We start from the raw sequence: 20,271 nt of genomic DNA, 5'->3' as shown, positions 1-20,271 counted from the left end.
CAAAACATGTCTCTCCCACATTGATCTCTACAGGCACAACAGGCTCTGCAACCTTCCAATAGTTTGACTCCACCCCCAAAGGTGCACTCCTTCATTGTCTCCTGAGACAGATGGATGCCAACAAGAGAGAGAGAGAGAGAGAGAGAGAGAGAGATCACTGGCTAACTATACCATATTCCACCTGCCCACCTTTAATTGTCTGCACAAGCCTAGAGCCACAAACAAGGGGCCCTTTGTTAGGCCACTTGAGGCACTGACAAATGTCCCATGAAGGATCCAGCCAATCTGATACTTTGCGATTCAAATGACTGAGTTCACATTCTATCACATTTTCCTTCCTGAAACCTAAGACACACTCTGTTGCCATCTTCGCTGGCTGCTGAAAATAATTGGTCCCCATGCCTTTCATCTCAGAAGCAACCATTTTGGCGTTTATATGTATTTCTTTTTTACTTCTCAACTCCCTTTCCCCCTGACAAAACATTTCCAGCTCCCTTCACCTTTTCTTGGTGTAGCCAGCCTCATTGTCCAGCCATCTATCGCTTTCATTGCTCCCCCTCTGAACTCTTCCCCCGCTTTTTGCCTCTTTCCTAACAAGTGTTGCCTGCAAATGAATTCTCTTTGAGGTCTAACCAATGCAAAAAGTGACTTGTTTAAAACATCGCTTTCCTGTGATTATATATATACCGAGTATACCGTTTGTCTCTTCTGCTATGGTGTGGAATTGTCAGACTTGCACTCTGTTTATTTTCCACTCCATGTGCACTCCATAACAACAACAAAAAGCCATGTTTTGTGCTATCCCAGGCAATAATTATATATGACTTAAGTTATACTCCATGATATCCCAGTGCCCTGAAACCGGAAGGAAGGACCTTGGAACTGGGACCCTGCACATTTATTGGTGGCTAAGCAACTTGTTTTACAGCATTGGTAGGACTGAACAGTTCGTCTAACAGTTTGGTCAGAGGACTTCTCTTTTGCAGGCTATGAAAAAGCCAGTTTTGACCAGAGTCACAAAGGGCACAACTATTCTGAGATCTGGGGTCCTTATTTAGAGCTATTTGCATGATATGCACGTTGTATGGGCTCTGCCAGAGCCTTCACTTTGCTTTCTTTATCTAACTCCACCCCTTGCCCTTTCTTTTCTTTTATTATTCTTGGTTTTGACCACATGTGCCTGGTTCTGCAGAAAGATATTGCAAATTGACATGTTTTGCTGGTATGTTTTGTTTTCTGTCCCCCACTCCACCCCTGATATTGTATATGCTTGTTCCTTGTGCTGCTATGGAATAACCTAAAAACCAAAAACTATGCATTAAAAAGTTTGGCAGCACCTCTGCTCTTCTGGAATGGGGACAGCCTATCCAGACAACCTGAAAGGGTCAGGTAGTCAGCTATCCTGCAACTAATAGAGCATCCCAACTGGGCGTGTCTACCTGGCTTACTTAAAACTAGTGTAGCAGTAATTCCCTCAACCTAGCAAGCCCTTGAAATTATTTGTGTGGAAGGAGCCAAGGGTCAGTGACCAAAATGTTCAGCACATCCCAGGGCTCTTTGAAGGAAGTCATGTTAGTCTAAAACCAAGGTACGTATGTAGCATAGATGTGCTTGTAATGTTTCATAGTCAACAACACTGGTAAAGTGATAAACAGCAATTCCACGTGGTTGTATTATTCCCTACCCCAAGATATAGGGCCAGATTCAAAGTGTCCTGCAATGATTTCTGCTTTTGCAAAATGACTCCCTCTCCCTCCTTCCCCCATGTACCCCCCCCCAAATCCTCTCTGGAGGATCAAGAGAACCTCCCCCCCCCCAAAAAAAAGGGTATACAGCAGGGGTCAGCAAACTTTTTCAGCAGGAGGCCGGTCCACTGTCCTTCAGACCTTGTGGGGGGCCGGACTATATTTTGGAAAAAAATATGAGTGAATTTCTATGCCCTATATATAACCCAGAGATGCATTTTAAATAAAAGGACACATTCTACTCATGTAAAAACATGCTGGTTCCCGGACCGTCAATGGGCCAGATTTAGAAGGTGATTGGGCTGGATCCAGCCCCTAGTTTGTCTACCCATGGTACTGGGAGTGGAGAAGAAGAATGTGCAGGTGGAATGATGTCCTTAACATTACATTGAATGCAACCCAGTATTTGCACTTGTTTGTTGTGGGAGATCTAAATAGCTCCTTCCCAAAGCTAGCCCATCTCATTACCCGGGATCCAAAGAGCAATATGGATGGAGCATACAGGGCCAGCCCAACCATTAGGCAGTGAGAGGCAACTCAGGAAGCAAAATGCCTTGAACATGGTTGCCTTGGTGTCATAGGCCAGTACTGGTAACTGGTGACAATGCAATGCCCTCCATCGCATCCGTGACATTGTGTGACTTGCTTGTTGTCTTTAGAAGTTTAGCAGTCACTCAAATGCCAGGGTGTTCAACAAACCTTTCTAAAGCATCAGAAAAGTAGAACTGGGCACTCACAAACTGTTCCCTTCCTCCCATCGCAGTGGCTCTACTATTTTGCAAATCTTTTCAGTTCTTCATTTCTCTGGAGGCCTTGCATTCTCTCTTCCAACACACCTCCCTCCCACCTCCCAGAGCAAGAAATGTCCTCTCTTGCACTGCACATTATGGGTTGTCTTTTGATTTAGTTCTCTGTAGTCTGTGCACTTCTGGCTCTCCAGCATAGAAATGTGCGTCCTCTACTCTTGTTTTTTTGGAACCTCTGCCCCCAACAAAGGCTATTTCCGCACTCCAAGGATGCCCATATGCCATGCATTATACAAAGGCAGGTCACGATGCCACTGACACTGGATCTCAGTTAGCACTAATGCAGTGCTAAGAATAACGCTGGAGGGAGGCTGCTGCCATCTGGGAAAGTCCAAAGTGCTCTCTGATAGAGGTTGAAAACTCTTGCCTCTAGAAGCCTTTTATCTTCACCACTCACGGAGCTGATTGCAGTTACAGAAGGACAAAATACACTGGCTGAAAAGCAAGGGGCGGGAGACTAAAGAGGTGGTTCTTATCAGCAGAAATGCCCACATTTGCCCAATTAGCGAGCATGGAGTCTTCGCATTTGAAGCACCCAAACCCTCTCTTGTCTTCCGATTTGTGAGATAGTCAGGTGGTGCAGTTATCATGCGTTCCTATCAGTTTGGGGGTTATCTTGACTACCAAAATGGAGTCTTGATCAGTTTTGGGGTTATTTTGACTACCAAGATGCAAGCCTTCCAGAACATTTCACCTTTGATTCAACACGATGGCAAGTGGGCGTGGGTATATACGGACGTACAAAAACAACAAATCTAAGACATCAAAAGAACTAATTTCACCCATTATTAAAAGCACAGAATCACGAGTCCCTTGTGGAAGCCTAACTTTCTTCGTCACCCCCCCCCCCAGCTCCTTCTCCTGCATCCCCCAAAGGCAGAGCCTTGGGAGGGTTTATTTGACCTTTGCACAGTGCAAGGCTAATGAGAAAGCTGTTTGTTTTTTATTACAGGTTGATTCATGTAAAACGTGCACAGAGGGCTAATCTCATCTTCAGATGTGTCCAGGGAAATGGCAGGAAAGAACACACCAACTTATTCATTAATAAAAGTGACATTTAGAGCATATATGGAATTATAACACTGAAACCACAGCTCTGGTATAATGTAATAGCTGGGAGAATGAATGAGCTATGCGTCAGGAATTTTGAATTGCAAAACTCACTATTACCATGAGCTCATCCACTCTTTCAGCTCCATATCTGCAACATGGGGGACAGGGGTGCCAACTGGAATAAAATATGGGGGGGGAGGCAAGACCCACCCCACGTAATTAATCACATGATGCAGCACACACACCATTTGAATGGCAATGTCCATCAACTTGTGGGGGGTGGCGCCCTTAAATATTTTATTTGGGGGGCCGTAGGGACGTCAGCCACTAGGAGTTGGCTCCTTCCTATGATGGGGAATAATAAGTGACCTAACTTATAGGGTTGTTATGACATGAAACAGTTCTCATTTTTCCATTCTTATGTTTGGCTTGCCAAATTGCCACATATGTTTATATGTTCTCTGGCTGGAGAACTGTATTGCAAAGTTTGGAGAAGTGTGGATTTCAAAGGAGAGTGATATTTTGCTTTTGCATATTGGTTCAGGAAGTGCAAATCTGGCCAAACACATTTCTCCCTCATCCCTCATTTGTTGTTGTTGTTTAGTCATTTCCGACTCTTCGTGACCCCATGGACCAGAGCATGCCAGGCACTCCTGTCTTCCACTGCATCCCGCAGTTTGGTCAAACTCATGTTTGTAGCTTCAAGAACACTGTCCAACCATCTCGTCCTCTATCGTCCACTTCTTCTTGAGCCCTCAATCTTTCCCAACCTCAGGGTCTCTTCCAGGGAGTCTTCTCTTCTCATGAGGTGGCCAAGGTACTGGAGCCTCAGCTTCAGGATCTGTCCTTCCAGTGAGCACTCAGGGCTGATTTCCTTCAGAATGGATAGGTTTGATCTTCTTGCAGTCCATGGGACTCCCAAGAGTCTCCTCCAGCACCATAATTCAAAAGCATCAATTCTTCGGCGATCAGCCTTCTTTATGGTCCCTAATTAGGGCCAACCAAAACGTCACAAAGAAGTGAACAAGTTTTCCAAGTTTCCCAGAATTCTATTTCAGTAGTTGTTTACGTAAGCAAGACAATTCAGAAGATGGAGAGCATGGTCCTAACCCCTTGCCTGGATAGATCAGTTGGTTAGAGCGTGGTGCTGATAATGTCAAGGTTACAGGTTTCATCCTCATACAGGACAGTTGCATATTCCTGCATTGCAGGGGGTTGGACAAGATGATCCTCAGGGTCCCTTCCAACTATGATTCTATGATCTGCTGCTGCAACAAGCACAGCAGATCAGAAACCACCACCAGTGGGTTGAAGATTGCAGTCTTAAGTGAGTAACTATCAGAATAGCTTGCAAGAGGTGAATTCCATAAGTTAATCATGACCTTAGTGCTGTCTAACAGCTGAAGCCTTTGACTCAAGTCTGCATACTTTATTAAACATATGCTCTGTTAATAACAATGTATTGGACTTGATACAAAATCCCAGGGTATTCCATGACCAACATGGTCTTTACATGTACAGATGTCTGGTTGGTGGGGAAGTGGGACAGGGTCTTTTCAGTGGAGACATCAATCAGGAGCCCTGATTGGACACTTCGTTGTTCAGTGGCTTTTCAGCATTCTGTTATCTTTCCTTTTTGTCAAGCCTTTGAACGGATTTAGGCACCAGCTCTCATATTTTAGTTGGCTTCATTTTTTTAGCTCTCTGTATCGTTTCATTACAGTTTTGATTGTTGTACGTTAACAACTAGCAATTGTGAGCCACATGTGGGTCCCTGTGTTGCGTCAAACGACTGGGTTAAAATGATTTTGTAAGTACCGTATTTTTTGCTCTATAAGACTCACTTTTTCCCTCCTAAAAAGCAAGGGGGAATGTGTGTGCGTCTTATGGAGCGAATGCAGGCTGCACAGCTATCCCAGAAGCTAGAACAGCAAGAGGGATTGCTGCTTTCACTGCGTAGCGATCCCTCTTGCTGTTCTGGCTTCTGAGATTCAGAATATTTTTTTTTCTTGTTTTCCTCCTCCAAAAATTAGGTGCGTCTTGTGGTCTGGTGTGTCTTATAGAGCGAAAAATACAGTAAAATGTATAGAGGAGGAATCAGGATCACCCAAACAGTAATTCAGCAACTTCTCTCGCCCAACTGCAGTCACTCACTCATCATCCCTCAGTTTCGGGTCACTTCATTCAGTGGGAGGGGGCCTGGTGCCTTTTCCCAGCATCACAACAATAAAAATAACCAAATGAGTAAGAAGATGGCTCTGAACATTCACTGACTGATCCACGTAACTAAGCAATCAATGTCTTGATTCCAGATTAAAAACAGAATTCCGGTGAATCAGAGCATCTCGTGTGGGCTCTTCCTTATCCTCACTGCTAGGTCCCTCTACTACTTTCTTCGCTTGCAGTCCGATCAACTTCTTCCTGCTGTTGGAGAAGCAAAGCCAGTTTTGTTTGCCTGGAATGCTGCCATGGAGCAAGCTGGCAGGTCACCAAGGCAAATGAGGAGGAGAAGAAGAAAATGTCACTGGTAGCTGCAGAGTGTACAAGACAAGGAGTTCCGAGTTGTGCCAGAATCTCTCTTGGGGACGGGGGTGTTCTGTGGAATCTGAAGAACTGGGTGAGCAAAAAAAAAATAGGAGGAGGTGGCTCCCTTTAGTATGAGGAAGGAAGACAAACCCCACTTCTGAAGATGATGTCCAGTAGTGAAGAACAAGACATGTTGGGAGGCAGCCAGCACTATGACCGGATAAGTCATTGTAACCAATCTGCTTCCTCCCTGCCCAGGGCTAGTAAAATATACATGAACCTCCCTTGGGTCCAAAGGAGAGATGGTGAGAATATAAACAGGCCCCGGCTGGATCAGGTCAAAGGTCCATCAACTCTAGCATCTTGTTCTTCCAGTGGCCTACCAGATACCTATGGAGGCCCACCAGCAGGTCCTGAGCTCTACTGCACAGAAAATCCACCTAGGACTTTTCTGTCCCTGTAACCTGCTGGTGAGGAAAAATCACCTGCCTGGCATCCTCTGTACAGTGGTACCTCAGGTTACATACACTTCAGGTTACATACGCTTCAGGTTACAGACTCTGCTAACCCAGAAATAGTGCTTCAGGTTATGAACTTTGCTTCAGGATAAGAACAGAAATTGGGCTCCGGCAGCGCGGCAGCAGCAGGAGGTTCCATTAGCTAAAGTGGTGCTTCAGGTTAAGAACAGTTTCAGGTTAAGAACGGACCTCCGGAACGAATTAAGTACTTAACCTGAGGTACCACTGTACGTTGAAACTTTTTTAATAAAGAAAAGAAAAGAAAGCCCTGATCCGACCCCCAAAAGGTCTCAAAGCATATTTTGAATGTATTTGGTTAGTTTTTAATTTGAACTGCTGTTTTGTGGTGGGTATTAATTTGGGGTACTGGGAAGATATATTATTGCTGTGTTGTAATGCTTTGAACTGGGAGGTGATGTATATAATCTGTTACCTGGGTGGGCTAGGAATCTAAAACAAACATGCAGGCAATTTTATACAAGAAATCAGTCTAAATAAAAATAGTTTAAGGCTGTTGTTGTTTTAAAAACAGATATCTAGCTGAGGATTAAACAGCAATCTCTTTAAGTAGGAATCTGAATAAAGCAAGATAATAACATGCCACGGGTGCAGAAGCAAGGGATAATCAAAATCACCCAAACTTTTTAATGTGGGCTTATTTACCACAAACCCTCCTAAACACAGCTTGAAAGAAAGTGTTGGAAAAGTGATGTGGTTAATTAGAGTTAATTAACTCTAATTATACATATGCCATATTGTGGGGAGTTGTCTAGAAACAAGTGGGTTTGATAGCTGCGAACGGTAAGTATAATACTGAATTCCGTGGTGGTGCTCATTGAGGCAAAACACTCTTTGAAAAGTGAGAGCAACACAAACCAAAACCAGAAACAGTCCTAGCTGCTACAGGATAGCAGCATCTTCCAAGACCCCAGGGCAAGTCCGAGACCCCAGGGCAAGTCTGTTTGCTTTTGCTCTTTCCTCTTGCAGTTTGCAAATGTATACAGTTTTGATAGATCCATGCTTAGATTCAATCACAGAATTGTAAAATTGGGAGGGGCCAATGCAGGAATCTTTTGCCCGGTGTGAGGCTCAAAACCACAACCCCAAGATTAAGCGTCTCGTGCGCTAGCTCATGCGTTTACACCGTTCATTTAGTCCAGCAGTTGCAACTCAGCTCTAAAGCACCAATTCCCAAACTGTGTGCACCAAAACAAGCAAACAAAGGCTCTCAGGACCACAAAACAGCCACTCACAAAGGAGTCTGCCTGCTGCAGCTCAGCATGATTCACTGTTCAGGCCTGGTGTCCTTCTAGTTCTTGGGTAGGCAAACTAAGGCTCAGGGGCTGGATCCGGCCCAATCGCCTTCTAAATACAGCCTGGAATACAGATTTACAGTCTGGAAATCAGCATAATTTTACATGTGTCCTTTTATTTAAAATGCATCTATGGGTTATTTGTGGGGCATAGGAATTCGTTCATTTATTTATTTTTCAAAATACAGTCCAGCCCCCCACAAGGTATGAGGGACAGTGGACCAACCCCCTGCTGAAAACGTTTGCTGACCCCTGTATCTAGTTAGGTACCCCAGATACGAGCGATAGTTTGCTGTATAAGTGGTAAGCAGAGAGCTGCCAAGGATTTAAAGGTGAAGTGTTCTGGCTTGGAGCCACACACTCTGGGTGCACCTCTGTCTTCTCAGCAGGGACCTTAAGGGCAAGTGAGGGGCCGTGGGGCAATTGGTAGAGCAGCAGAGCTGCAGATTCCGGCTCATTGCTTGGCAGGAGTTAGCAGCTTCGGGGGCAAAGTCAGAAGATTAGGCTCTTCTTCAGGTGGCCCAGCTGGGGGTGGTTGTTTTTTCCAGACTAGGCAGCCAGCAGACTTGTGGAGTATGGCGTCTCTGAAGTACGCTCCTGTTGATCTTCCTTACAGACCCTCTGTGTCTGAGGCGTCGGGAGGCTGGGACGCGACACCAGTGTCTGAAAGCAACCTTCAAGTTGAATGTTCATCATGCTGGTTTATTTCATGTTTCCCTTCCCAACGCTCGCTGCCCCCAAGATAACCAGTTATTGCCAGTGACCTTTTCCTGCAAGCGCTGTCTTTCCCAAAGGTCTTCAGAAGAGGATTCCGCCTTCCCAGCACCAGATTCAGTGTGCAAAGATAGGCATTTTGCTGCCCAGACAGCAAATGCTCAATTTATTATTCACCGCTCTCTGGGGGTTCAGTGTCACTCTGAGTTAGCAGAATTTCCCATGTAGCAGTGTCGCACGCTGCAATTTAACATCCATGCAAGCAGAGGAGACGATGCATACAGGAAGGTCACTGATATTGTACATGAACATTTTCTTGTTCTGCTCTCTTTCGGCTAAAGGTCTGGAAACTAAAATGCTACCACTATTGTACTCCTAATAATAGTAATAAAAAGCCTACCACTTTTATAGCTCCCCCCCACACGCCCTTTCTTTTCCTGTTTCAAAGCCTTCTATAAACAGTCATTAAATAATATGTGCTTTGGAGCTCTGCAGAAGAGGGAATTTGAGCAAGTGTATATTGTTTGTCATGCAAGTTTCATCTGCTCAAATTTTCTTCTGCAAAACTGTCAGGGGTGTCAGGGCACCTGGGCCATTCCAATCATGGGCATGAAGTTAATTATAAGCTATCTAATAGCTGAAAAAAGAGGAGTGTTGATTCAGAAACCTTTGGTTGTAAAGGGCTATGAACCATCCTTAGCTCCATTCACAAGGCAAAACCTATTTATTGTAATTATCATTATTATTACACAGCAACCTGAAAAAAAGAGAATGTGTCTTGCAAGTGTACTGTTTACAGGATATGTGTTTTGTCTGACAAATGAGGTAGATCTTTCAGGGCACCATTCGCCCAGTTCTAAACACTGAGAAGTTGTACTGATTTCAATGGAAGGGAAGTCATAATCCCAATGAACCTGGTAGAACTTCAGAGTGTTTTGTTTTATTTACAGCTTACAGTGGTACCTCAGGTTACATACGCTTCAGGTTACAGATGCTTCAGGTTACAGACTCCGCTAACCCAGAAATAGTACCTCGGGTTAAGAACTTTGCTTCAGGATGAGAACAGAAATTGTGCGGCGGCAGCAGGAGGCCCCATTAGCTAAAGCGGTGCTTCAGGTTAAGAACAGTTTCAGGTTAAGAACGGACCTCCGGAACAAATTAAGTGTGTAACCAGAGGTACCACTGTACTTACCATATTTTTCGCTCTATAAGACGCACCAGACCACAAGACGCACCTAGTTTTTGGAGGAGGAAAACAAGAAAAAAAATATTCTGAATCTCAGAAGCCAGAACAGCAAGAGGGATCACTGCGCAGTGAAAGCAGCAATCCCTCTTGCTGTTCTGGCTTCTGGGATAGCTGTGCAGCCTGCATTCGCTCCATAAGACGCACACACATTTCCCCTTACTTTTTAGGAGGGGAAAAGTGAGTCTTATAGAGCAAAAAATACGGTATTTGCAGTTTTTGAATACTGTTTTTCAACTACAACGGTTCTTGAAGTTGTTGAAAAGAATAATAAAGCAGGGAGTGGACTAGATGACTCTCAAGGTCCCTTCCAACTCTACAATTCTATGATTCTATTATTTAAAAAAACAAATGTGCATGGAAATTAATTTAAAACTACCATCTGCAACTGTGCAAGTAACACAAGAAATGCAAACCCCCCCCCAAAAAAAAACCAGATAGCAGCTGGATAACAATGGCATGGTGACAAAGTTCCAAGAATAGAAATAACACAATGAGATACAGTCATACCTCGGGATAAATACGCTTCAGGATAAGTATTTTCGGATTGTTCTCGGCAGCGACCCGGAAGTAACAGAGCGTGTTACTTCCGGGTTTCGCCACTCGCGCATGCGCAGACGGTCAAAATGACGTCACGTGCATGCGCAGAAGCGGCAAAACGGCGCATGCGCAGACACGCTGTCATGTCTTACGTTCCGTTCGGTATGCGAACGGGGCTCCAAAACGGATCCCGTTTGCATCCCGAGGTACCACTGTAGTCTGTAAAGGAAGGAAAGGAACTTGCCAACCTAACCTCAAGGAGGAGGAAATTCTACCTTTTAGGGGCTATCAAAGAGAAGGCCCTGCTTCCAGTTGATAACAATATAAACTCCTTAATTTACAGAACATGGAGCAAGGTGAGATGAACAAATCTTAATTTCAGGGGTAGGTGTTCCCTGAGATTCTCAGTTAACGTTGACTCCTTGGTGTCCAAATTTATTATAAATTGAATCCAGATTATGCCAGTCTTATTCAGAGTAGTCATTGAAATTAATAGGCATGACTATCATAAGCCTATTAATTTCAATGGGTTTAATCTGAGTGAAGCTTAATTGAATGTGTGTGTGTGTGTGTGTGTGTGAGAGAGAGAGAGAGAGAGAGAGAGAGAGAGAGAGAGAGAGGGAGAATTGGTAGAGATTCTGATAAATCCTAACTTTCACAATAATGTTTGTGCCGTATGTTACACAACCTACCCATCTCGATTCTTTTAAATTGTATGAGACGCTAAACTAGTGGCCAAAATTGTGGAAGTCTTTAGGGAAAGTTGTTACTTCTAAAGTTTGATGGTTCATAATGTCAGTCTTTTCTAAAATAATACCATAACATTATATATCATTAGAAAGATTGTTTCATGCGGAATATAATGCAACGTCTTTGTTCTATCAAAAGTTATAGCCAAACAACTAGGAAAAAAGAGCGCAACTGCCTTATGTAACAAGAAGCGGATTTCCTTAACTCACAACTGACCAATGACAATCAGAGTGAAAAGAGAGGTCTAGTTGCCTAGAAAGCCCTGGCCTGAATCCAATAGAAAACCTGTGGATCCGATTAAAGAAGCTTATTAGTCAGAAGCAACCAAGGAATAAAGCACAATTGAGAGAAGCAAAAATACAATCTTGGTTTCACATTATAACACCTGACAAACTAAAACCCTTGGTTCACTCCATGGGATGCCACTGTAGGGCTATAATTGCGGCAAAAGGCTTCTACCCTAACAGAAATTGTGAGAAGTTATGAAATACCATTTATCATGTTTTTCTGTGTGTAGCTTTTTTATTTGGCTATACTTTTTGATGAAATAAAGATAATTCAACATGGTTTGTTAAATTATATTCTGCATTAATTTATCTTTCTAATGACATATAATTTTATGGTATTATTCTAAAAAATAATATGTTGTGAGTCTCAGAAATACATATTTTCCAAAAGGTTTCCACAATTTTGGCCAACAGTGTAGTTCATCCAATCCAAATCCATATCTTGGAAAAAGCCTAAAGGTAAAGGTAAAGGGACCCCTGATCATTAGGTCCAGTCGTGACCGACTCTAGGGTTGTGGCGCTCATCTCGCTTTATTGGCCAAGGGAGCCGGTGTACAGCTTTCAGGTCATGTGGCCAGCATGACTAAGCCGCTTCTGGCAAACCAGAGCAGCGTACAGAAACGCCGTTTACCTTCCCGCTGAAGCGGTACATATTTATCTACTTGCACTTTGACGTGTTTTCGAACTGCTAGGTTGGCAGGAGAAGGGACCGAGCAATGGGAGCTCACCCCGTTGCGGGGATTCGAACCGCCAACCTTCTGATCGGCAAGTCCTAGGCTCTGTGGTTTAACCCACAGCGCCTAATGCAGGTTCACACACACAAAACACCCCCCCCCCCAATTTGGCAGTAATATTGCATGATTAATGGTGTGCTCCCATTTCAAAAGTTGAAAAATACAAGAAAATACACATGCTATGATATGGCAAATACAAAAGGTTTTCTTTTAGGAAAGGCACCACAAAGATGAAATAAATAAATAAGTCAAAGACAAGCTTTACACAATTGGCAAGTGGTATAAGCAATTTCCAAAGAGCTCTTTTCAGCAATCGAAAGCAGAAGAGTTACTAACAGGAAAGGCAAATCTCAGTGGCATTCTGCATGACACAGGCTTATAGCTTGGGTGGAAGATAAAAAGGCACTTATCTCCTCTCTTTCTAACTCTTCATCTCTCACCATGTCAAAATTACCCCCCTTGGGGGGAAAAAGAGGTGAATGGGATGCTAGCCACAAAGGCAACGTATATATATTCTTGAGATATTTCCGGATGTTGATTTTGATTATTTATATGCCACGTTATATAAACACACCCAAAGCAGCTCACAACACAACAGTAATACAAAAACAAAAAAGACATAGCAGTACATTATTACCACAAGCCGTCTAAGATCACTTTATTTCAATGACAATCCAAATAAACAGTTCATTTTGATTAGAACAATCTAGTGAAATCCACCAGAAATGATTTTTTGATCAACGTTTGTATCCTTCTTCCTTTATTAGTAAGAAAACCTGAAATATGTTAAAAAATAAACAGTTTTAACTTATTATTTCGGGGGGGGAGGGGGAATTCTGGTGGAAAATAGGCAGACATTAAAGAGCTTTGGACTCCCTTTTGCTTTGGGGGTGGAGTGATTTAAACACATGCTGGAAAGACTCACTCACTGAAATCAGTAAGATTTATAAATCCTTCACTTTCTATTCATGTAAGAAACTTACACGAAGTGAAATCCAGGACACATGTCTCTTTTCCAGCCCCAAGCTTCCCTTCTCCCTGTGTTTCAGGAAACCCTGGGGTTCCTTAGAAGCTTATCAGAGGTCAATTTATAACCAAAATGAGACGTTTCAAAGCTCCCTCACTACCAATGGCATCAATGGTTGTGTGGAAGCAGTCTATGTGTGTGCTGGCCTATGGGAAGAATGATAGCTTAGTGACACACAGCACACACTTCGCTTGCAAAAGCTCCTGTGTTCCATCCTGGGCAAGTTTACCACTGTGAGTCCACGTAGGAAAGAAAACTCTGTGGGATGGACCAATGGCCCAGCTCACTTTAAGGCATGGGTAGGCAAATTAAGGCCCGGGGGACAGATCCGGCCCAATCGGCCCAATCGCCTTCTAAATCCAGCGCACGGACGGTCCAGGAATCAGCGTGCTTTTACATGAGTAGAATGTGTCCTTTTATTTAAAATGCATCTCTGGGTTATTTGTGGGGCATAGGAATTTGTTCATTTCTATTTTTTTCAAAATATAGTCTGGCCCCCCACAAGGTCTGAGGGACAGTGGACCGGCCCCCTGCTGAAAAAGTTTGCTGACCCCTGCTTTAAGGCAATTTAAGGCTACTCGGAGGTTCCTCAGCAGGAAGATCAGTAATGGGAGATAAACATTTCTGTGTCCATCATTCCCCTTCTCCCCAACAATGCATAACCACAGCAGCATGTTGGGTGAGTTCTGCTCATGGGGCACAAGTAGGGATTTGCCCTAGAACAGAGGTGCCATGCGTAGTTTAAACTGAAATGTGACGTGTCTCTTTAACAGGAGCTCAACACTTCATTTCCCACCTGTTATGTATTCAGTGGTCTGTGTTTGCCTGAGCTTGAGTCTGGACTAAGGAATCTGAGCTCCTGTGTTCTGATTCGATACATGATATCCAATCACAGAACATTTCAGGATTTCGAACTCTGCCATTGGCCCTTAACCTCTGAGTCATGATTTGCAGCTTGGAAGTCTAGACAGCCAATCACGTAGGGAGTGGGAGTGGCCCAGGCCTTCAGAAATGTATATAAGCAGTTGCTTTGTCCCTGTTGTGTCCAGTTATGTAGTTCAATAAAGGTTCTTGCTGTTATCACTGTGTCTTGCCTTGTGGGAACCCACCTACACTTCACCACCCCCACACCATGCCGCTATTTTCATTGTGAGCTGGAGCTCACAGAGGCTACAGTTTAAGAACCCCTGCCTTTTAAGTGCTGTATTTTATATGCAGTTTGTTAGAACCTATTTCACCCACCATCAGTATCGCTGAACTGAAAACGTTGCAGGAAGCACTCTAGCCAATTTGCTGTGTGTGAGAGAGGGGGGGGGGGAGGAGAGATCTCTACTGCTTTCTCATTGCCCTTTCATTCACTGAAGGTGCGCCCAAATACAGTCCTCAGTACAATCAGCATGTTTGCTTTCCTCTGGGGATATGTTCCCAGGCGTGATTACAAGCAGCAAGGCTCTGGCAAGCAGCAGCCTCCCACTGGAATCAGCTGTGAAAATATATCCTGAAGAATTGCCACTAAGAGAACAACTCTATCTCATGAGGTCTCCAAATTGATTGCTCGTGCAGGAAGAGGATGGAGGAAGATTTCCAGGAGCGTGCCTATAACAGCAAACCGCACCAGGAGTGTGCGATTGGGTGCACTGGCAATGAAAAAAGCAAATTTAAAGCCAGTGGTTTGTCAAGAAAGGGACTGAAAACAGAACAGCAAGTGCCATAACGGAAACTATGCCAATATTTGATCCAGCCCCATTCAGGGTATTATATATAAGGCTCTTCTGAACGATTTGTTTTGAAAAGGATCTTCTAGACATAAAAAGGTAGCAAAAGAAAACCACAAGTAAAGGTTCTAGCTGGTGGCAAAGGATCTGGATATTTTTAGTCGGGGGTGTAATATGGCTAAAGAGGGATTGACAGGGGTTTATAATAATTCTATCTAGATAAAAATGCATTTCTTGTAGTTTACTGGAATTTGATCCATCGGACACCAGACAGAAGAAAAGTATTTCTTTGCACTTTGTAGACTTCCTGGATTTACTGCTGGTGTATGGCTTCAGTTTTAAAATGGCTTCAGTTTTAAAAAGGGAAAAGGAAAAAATGGATTAGCCAGATTCATGGAAGAAAGGCATACAGCAGCTTTCATCCATAATAGTTAAACAAAATTATAATAGTGAAATTATAATAGTGAATTCAAGGTGGTGAGTGCCAACAGAACTAAAAAGGGGATACTGAGAAATAAGAGGGAGGTTGCAGATTTATTTGTTGCTGTTTTGTGAAACCCAAAGTTTGGGGAAGTAAAATAAAGAAATAAAAATATTTAGGCAACCCTAGCACACATGCACATAAAGAAACCACAACCCAGTGAGGACTGAGCATGTTCAGTGGCCGTGGAATGCCAGAATGGAGCAGAGAATCCTGGAACACGGCGTGGCTGGAAGACTCAAAAGAAGCCACACTGCAACATTTTGTTGCAGGTTACATTTGTAAATTCTAAAATTTCCAGATTCAGCAGACAAACGAGGGAGATTAATCAGCTTCATGACCTGCTTCTAGAGGAATTTGGTTGGCTATTGCTAAACAGACAATGCTGGTGCTGCAGTTGTATCTTACATACCATATTGGCTCTAGCTCAAATACAGATGATCATTTCCCAAGTGGCAGGTGTTCCTATCATGGTTCATGCACAAAATGACTTAGTAACGCCTCTTTTCCCCGGCTTTTGACACTAAAGAGGTATATTTTTAGGAGCCAAACTATTTCTGTGATTGTAAGTTGCTTTAAACTGCTTTTAACATTGCCTTTTAATAGTTGTTTGTTAGATAGATCTAGATAGATGTTTATTTGCTTTTCTGTTTTATCATATCATCAATGCATAGTATGTTACAGACACACGACTGTAAATAATAATAGTAACTTATTCCTCTGATTTACCTGATTCTTATGAGCCTTAACTCCCCCCCCCCCTTTCTCTGGTTTCCTATCTGTTGTCTTTTTGACTGGGTTTTCTTATTGTGCTAAGTTGTTTTCATTACCTTACACTGTCCCACCTTGTCACATGTACTGCTGAGTATTTTTTCCCCAGTCTGTTACCCTTATTTTCTTGTTATAAATTTTTTCCATGTATTCTATATGTAATGTCCAGTCCTTTTTAAAATTATCTTTATTTCTTAATCTATTTATCATGCTGGTCAGTTCTATATATTCTAATATTTTAAGGTGCCATTCTTCTCTTGATGGTACTGCCTCTGTTCTCCACTTTCATGCTACCAGAATTCGGGCAGCTGTAGTCAGATACATCCATAGAGTCGTTTGATTTTTGGGGGATTTCTATTATTATTCCCAGAAGAAAAGCTCCTGGGTTTTTAGGAAAGGGTCCTTTAAACATTTTTCTTAAGTTCATTATAAACCATCTCCCATAATTATTTTATTATTCTACAAGACCACCATGAGTGATAAAATGTGCCAAACATTTGACTTTTAATTGCTGAAACCCGTCCTGGTACCTTAAGGTGATGGTGATGATAATGATGATGATTATGATCTGGTCACCTGGAGCTGCCGTGTGTAGACTCCTCTGCTACAACCAAGGACATCCGACATTTATGGGAGTAAGAAACATGCACGCATCCTGCTGCATGAGAATATATGAATTGCTGTGAGTCTACGGTTGCCGGACACCCCTAATCCCTGGTGTTAAAAGCTAATCAAGTCAAGCTAACTTCCTGTGTTCAGGTAATCGCTTGGGTGATGGGCCATTAAGAAAGCAAAGGAGAGGGGGCTCTCTGTGAGATGGCAAATGGGTGGTGCTCCTCCCCCAGCTCATAGTTAGAAGGACAAAAAACACAGTATAGAGTGGAGAGTCCATGTTATGTGAGGTAGAAAGTCTCTCTCTCTTTGGCGATCACTCGTAGCTGAGTGAGATTGTCTTCCGTAAGCACGGTTTTAACAATGAGTCCGTAAGTGACTGTGGAGGCCAATTCTGGAACCACATGTCCTTCCACAGTGGGGCCATTGGTTGATCACAGTGAGGGTTTGCCAAGCGTGCCTTCCTCTTAGCACGTAAAGCAGCAAGCTGGGAAGCCAGAGAGGCAGAGCATGATATTTGATTTCTGTTTGAATCCAAGGCTGTGGCTATATGTATAAATAAACTAAATATCATAAAGACATCACAGTCACCATCATGCCTCATTCCCAAAAGGAAAAATGAACACTGGGTAAGCTCCTGGAACACCTGGAATCTCACACCACTCAGAGACTGGGGTAGCGTATTTGGGTGGTGCATTTTAACTATTTGCTAAAGCACCAGAGAGAGTGTGAGCGCAAAGTGTTTGCAGTGTGGCAGTAAGAAAGAGAGACTGCTGGCACAGTACAGAATAAGGCATCTAATGAGGAATCCGTGGGCTGAAAGGAAACCTACATTCTCATGTTTTGAAGGAACAGTTTATTCCACACAGAAGGATGAGAAAACCCCTACAAGTATTGGTCACTTTTACATAAAAGCGGGGGGCAGGAGGGAGAGAGAGATTGCAAAGAGTGTGGTGACTATAGAGGTGGGATAGAAAATTGATACACTTCTCACTTGTTGTTGTTTAGTCGTTTAGTCGTGTCCGACTCTTTGTGACCCCATGGACCAGAGCACGCCAGGCACTCCTGTCTTCCACTGCCTCCCGCAGTTTGGACAAACTCATGCTGGTAGCTTCGAGAACACTATCCAACCATCTCATCCTCTGTCGTCCCCTTCTCCTTGTGCCCTCCATCTTTCCCAACATCAGGGTCTTTTCCAGGGAGTCTTCTCTTCTCATGAGGTGGCCAAAGTCTTGGAGCCTCAGCTTCAGGATCTGTCCTTCCAGTGAGCACTCAGGGCTGATTTCCTTCAGAATGGAGAGGTTTGATCTTCTTGCAGTCCATGGGACTCTCAAGAGTCTCCTCCAGCACCATAATTCAAAAGCATCAATTCTTCGGCGATCAGCCTTCTTTATGGTCCAGCTCTCACTTCCATACATCACTACTGGGAAAACCATAGCTTTAACTATATGGACCTTTGTTGGCAAGGTGATGTCTCTGCTTTTAAAGATGCTGTCTAGGTTTGTCATTGCCTTTCTCCCAAGAAGCAGGCGTCTTTTAATTTCGTGGCTGCTGTCACTTCTCACTTAAGGTTTACTCACCCTGACTTGCACTTAACAAAACCAAGCCTTATGAGGAACAGTTGAGAGAGTTGGGTATGTTTGTTTTATACCCTGCCTGGATAAAAGGAGGCGGAGTGGAGAGATGATAGCCATCCCCAAATATCTAAAGGGCTGCCACGTGGAAGATGGAGTAAGCTTATGTTTTCTCCTGCTCTGGAGGGTAGAGCCCAAACCAATGGCTTCAAGTTGCAAGAAAGGAGATTCCAACTAAACATCTGGAATAACTTTCTGAAAATAAGAGCTGTTTGACAGTGAAATGGACTCCCTCAGGAGGTGGTGGACTCTCCTTCCTTGGAGGGTTGGATGGTCATATCATGGATGCTTTAGTTGAGAATCTTGCATTGCTGGGGGTGGGACTAGATGACCCTCGGGGTCCCTCTACAGTTCTATGATTCTATGGGTAATATCTCCCTCTGCACCTTTAGCATAACTCTTGGTGACTGAAAACTTCAGTCTATACTGTATTTTCTTTATAGGTCTGAAAAATTCCAAGCGTAATATTCAGCTGTTGAATGTGGACTTTTTTATTAGATATTTCGACTGAACTCCAAATGTGAAATTCAGCCTCGAAGTCAGTCTGTCATCATTGTATTAGTATTTGGCAGGCTTCTAAAATGAAATCTAATAAACAGCCAGCTATTAAATACTCAACTCTGTTGCATGTGAGCTTTGAAATACAAATCAACCTCAAATAAAATCAGCTGTTAATGCTGGGGGGGGGGGGAGACTCCACTGTGGAGCAGGGGCTGCATATACCGCTTCTTTAATGTGGAATATTCCTTCCTCCTGTTTTGCCTTCCATGTGAACGAGAAACTGGATTAAAGGGAGTTTAAGGTCTTCGGCATGCTGAGTAATTGCTGGTATGAAAACCGCTTGGTATCTTCTCCTTTTTTTTAATCCCAGCAAGGGAAAGGAATGTGCCGAAGAGACTGAGCTGATCTCTTCCGACTGCTAAGCAGCAGAAGCTCCTGATCAAAATCTCTGGAGAAGCAAAGGGAGGAGGGAGGGGGAAAGAGATCAAGTCCCGAAGCGCAGCAAAAGCGGATTCTACGTGGCCACCCTGTCAGGAGCGCAAAGCCTTCCCTCACCTCCCCATGTTGATTCCACGGTTCCTTTTTAATTGACAGGTGATGCTTGGGAGATGGAAAGAGCCCCTTCTAGTCAGTTCTTGGTCCTCGCCTCCCTCTGCTTTCAAACACACGCATCTCTCCCCCTGGAGCCTGATGCTCAGGGGGGCAGCAGAGCCTAGACAGAAGCCTGTTTATAGGCTCCTCCATGGGCATTCGCTTTCTCTTGGTCGTCAAAGCCACACTCGCTCCTGCTCCATCCATTTCTTGCCAAATACCAGCCAGCCCGAGAGCTCGCAACAGCTATTAGCTATAGGGAAAGAGTAAGATCATCATCATCATCATCATCATCATCATCATCATCATTTAAGGAAGAATGAGGGACGGTAAATAAAACATCATTTGGTCACTAGCAACTCCAGGGAGATGTGCACCCCGATATTATGCATGCTTACTCCGAAGAAAGACCCCCACAGTGCTCAGGGGGGCTAGTGCCCCCCACCCCAAGAGGAAGGCGCGCAAAGAGATGCACCGCAAAGGGGAGGCGGAAGAGAGCCATTGATAGCACAACCTGAGCACTAGGGGCTAGTAATAAAATAATTTTAATAATAAATAATAAAATTTATTATTATTATTATTATTATTATTATTATTATTATTATTATTATTATTATTATTATTATTAAACTTCACCAGCACTTTCGGTCTCCGTCCCCGATTTCCCCGACGCCTCATGCCGCTCGCCAATTTCCGCTTCTTCCCAGATG

The sequence above is a fragment of the Podarcis gaigeae genome, assembly GCF_964106915.1.
Source record: "Podarcis gaigeae genome assembly, chromosome: 17".
In the NCBI taxonomy this organism is placed as follows: Eukaryota; Metazoa; Chordata; class Lepidosauria; order Squamata; family Lacertidae; genus Podarcis; species Podarcis gaigeae.
The sequence above is the reverse complement of the archived record's forward strand: the minus strand, read 5'-3'. Positions refer to the sequence as shown.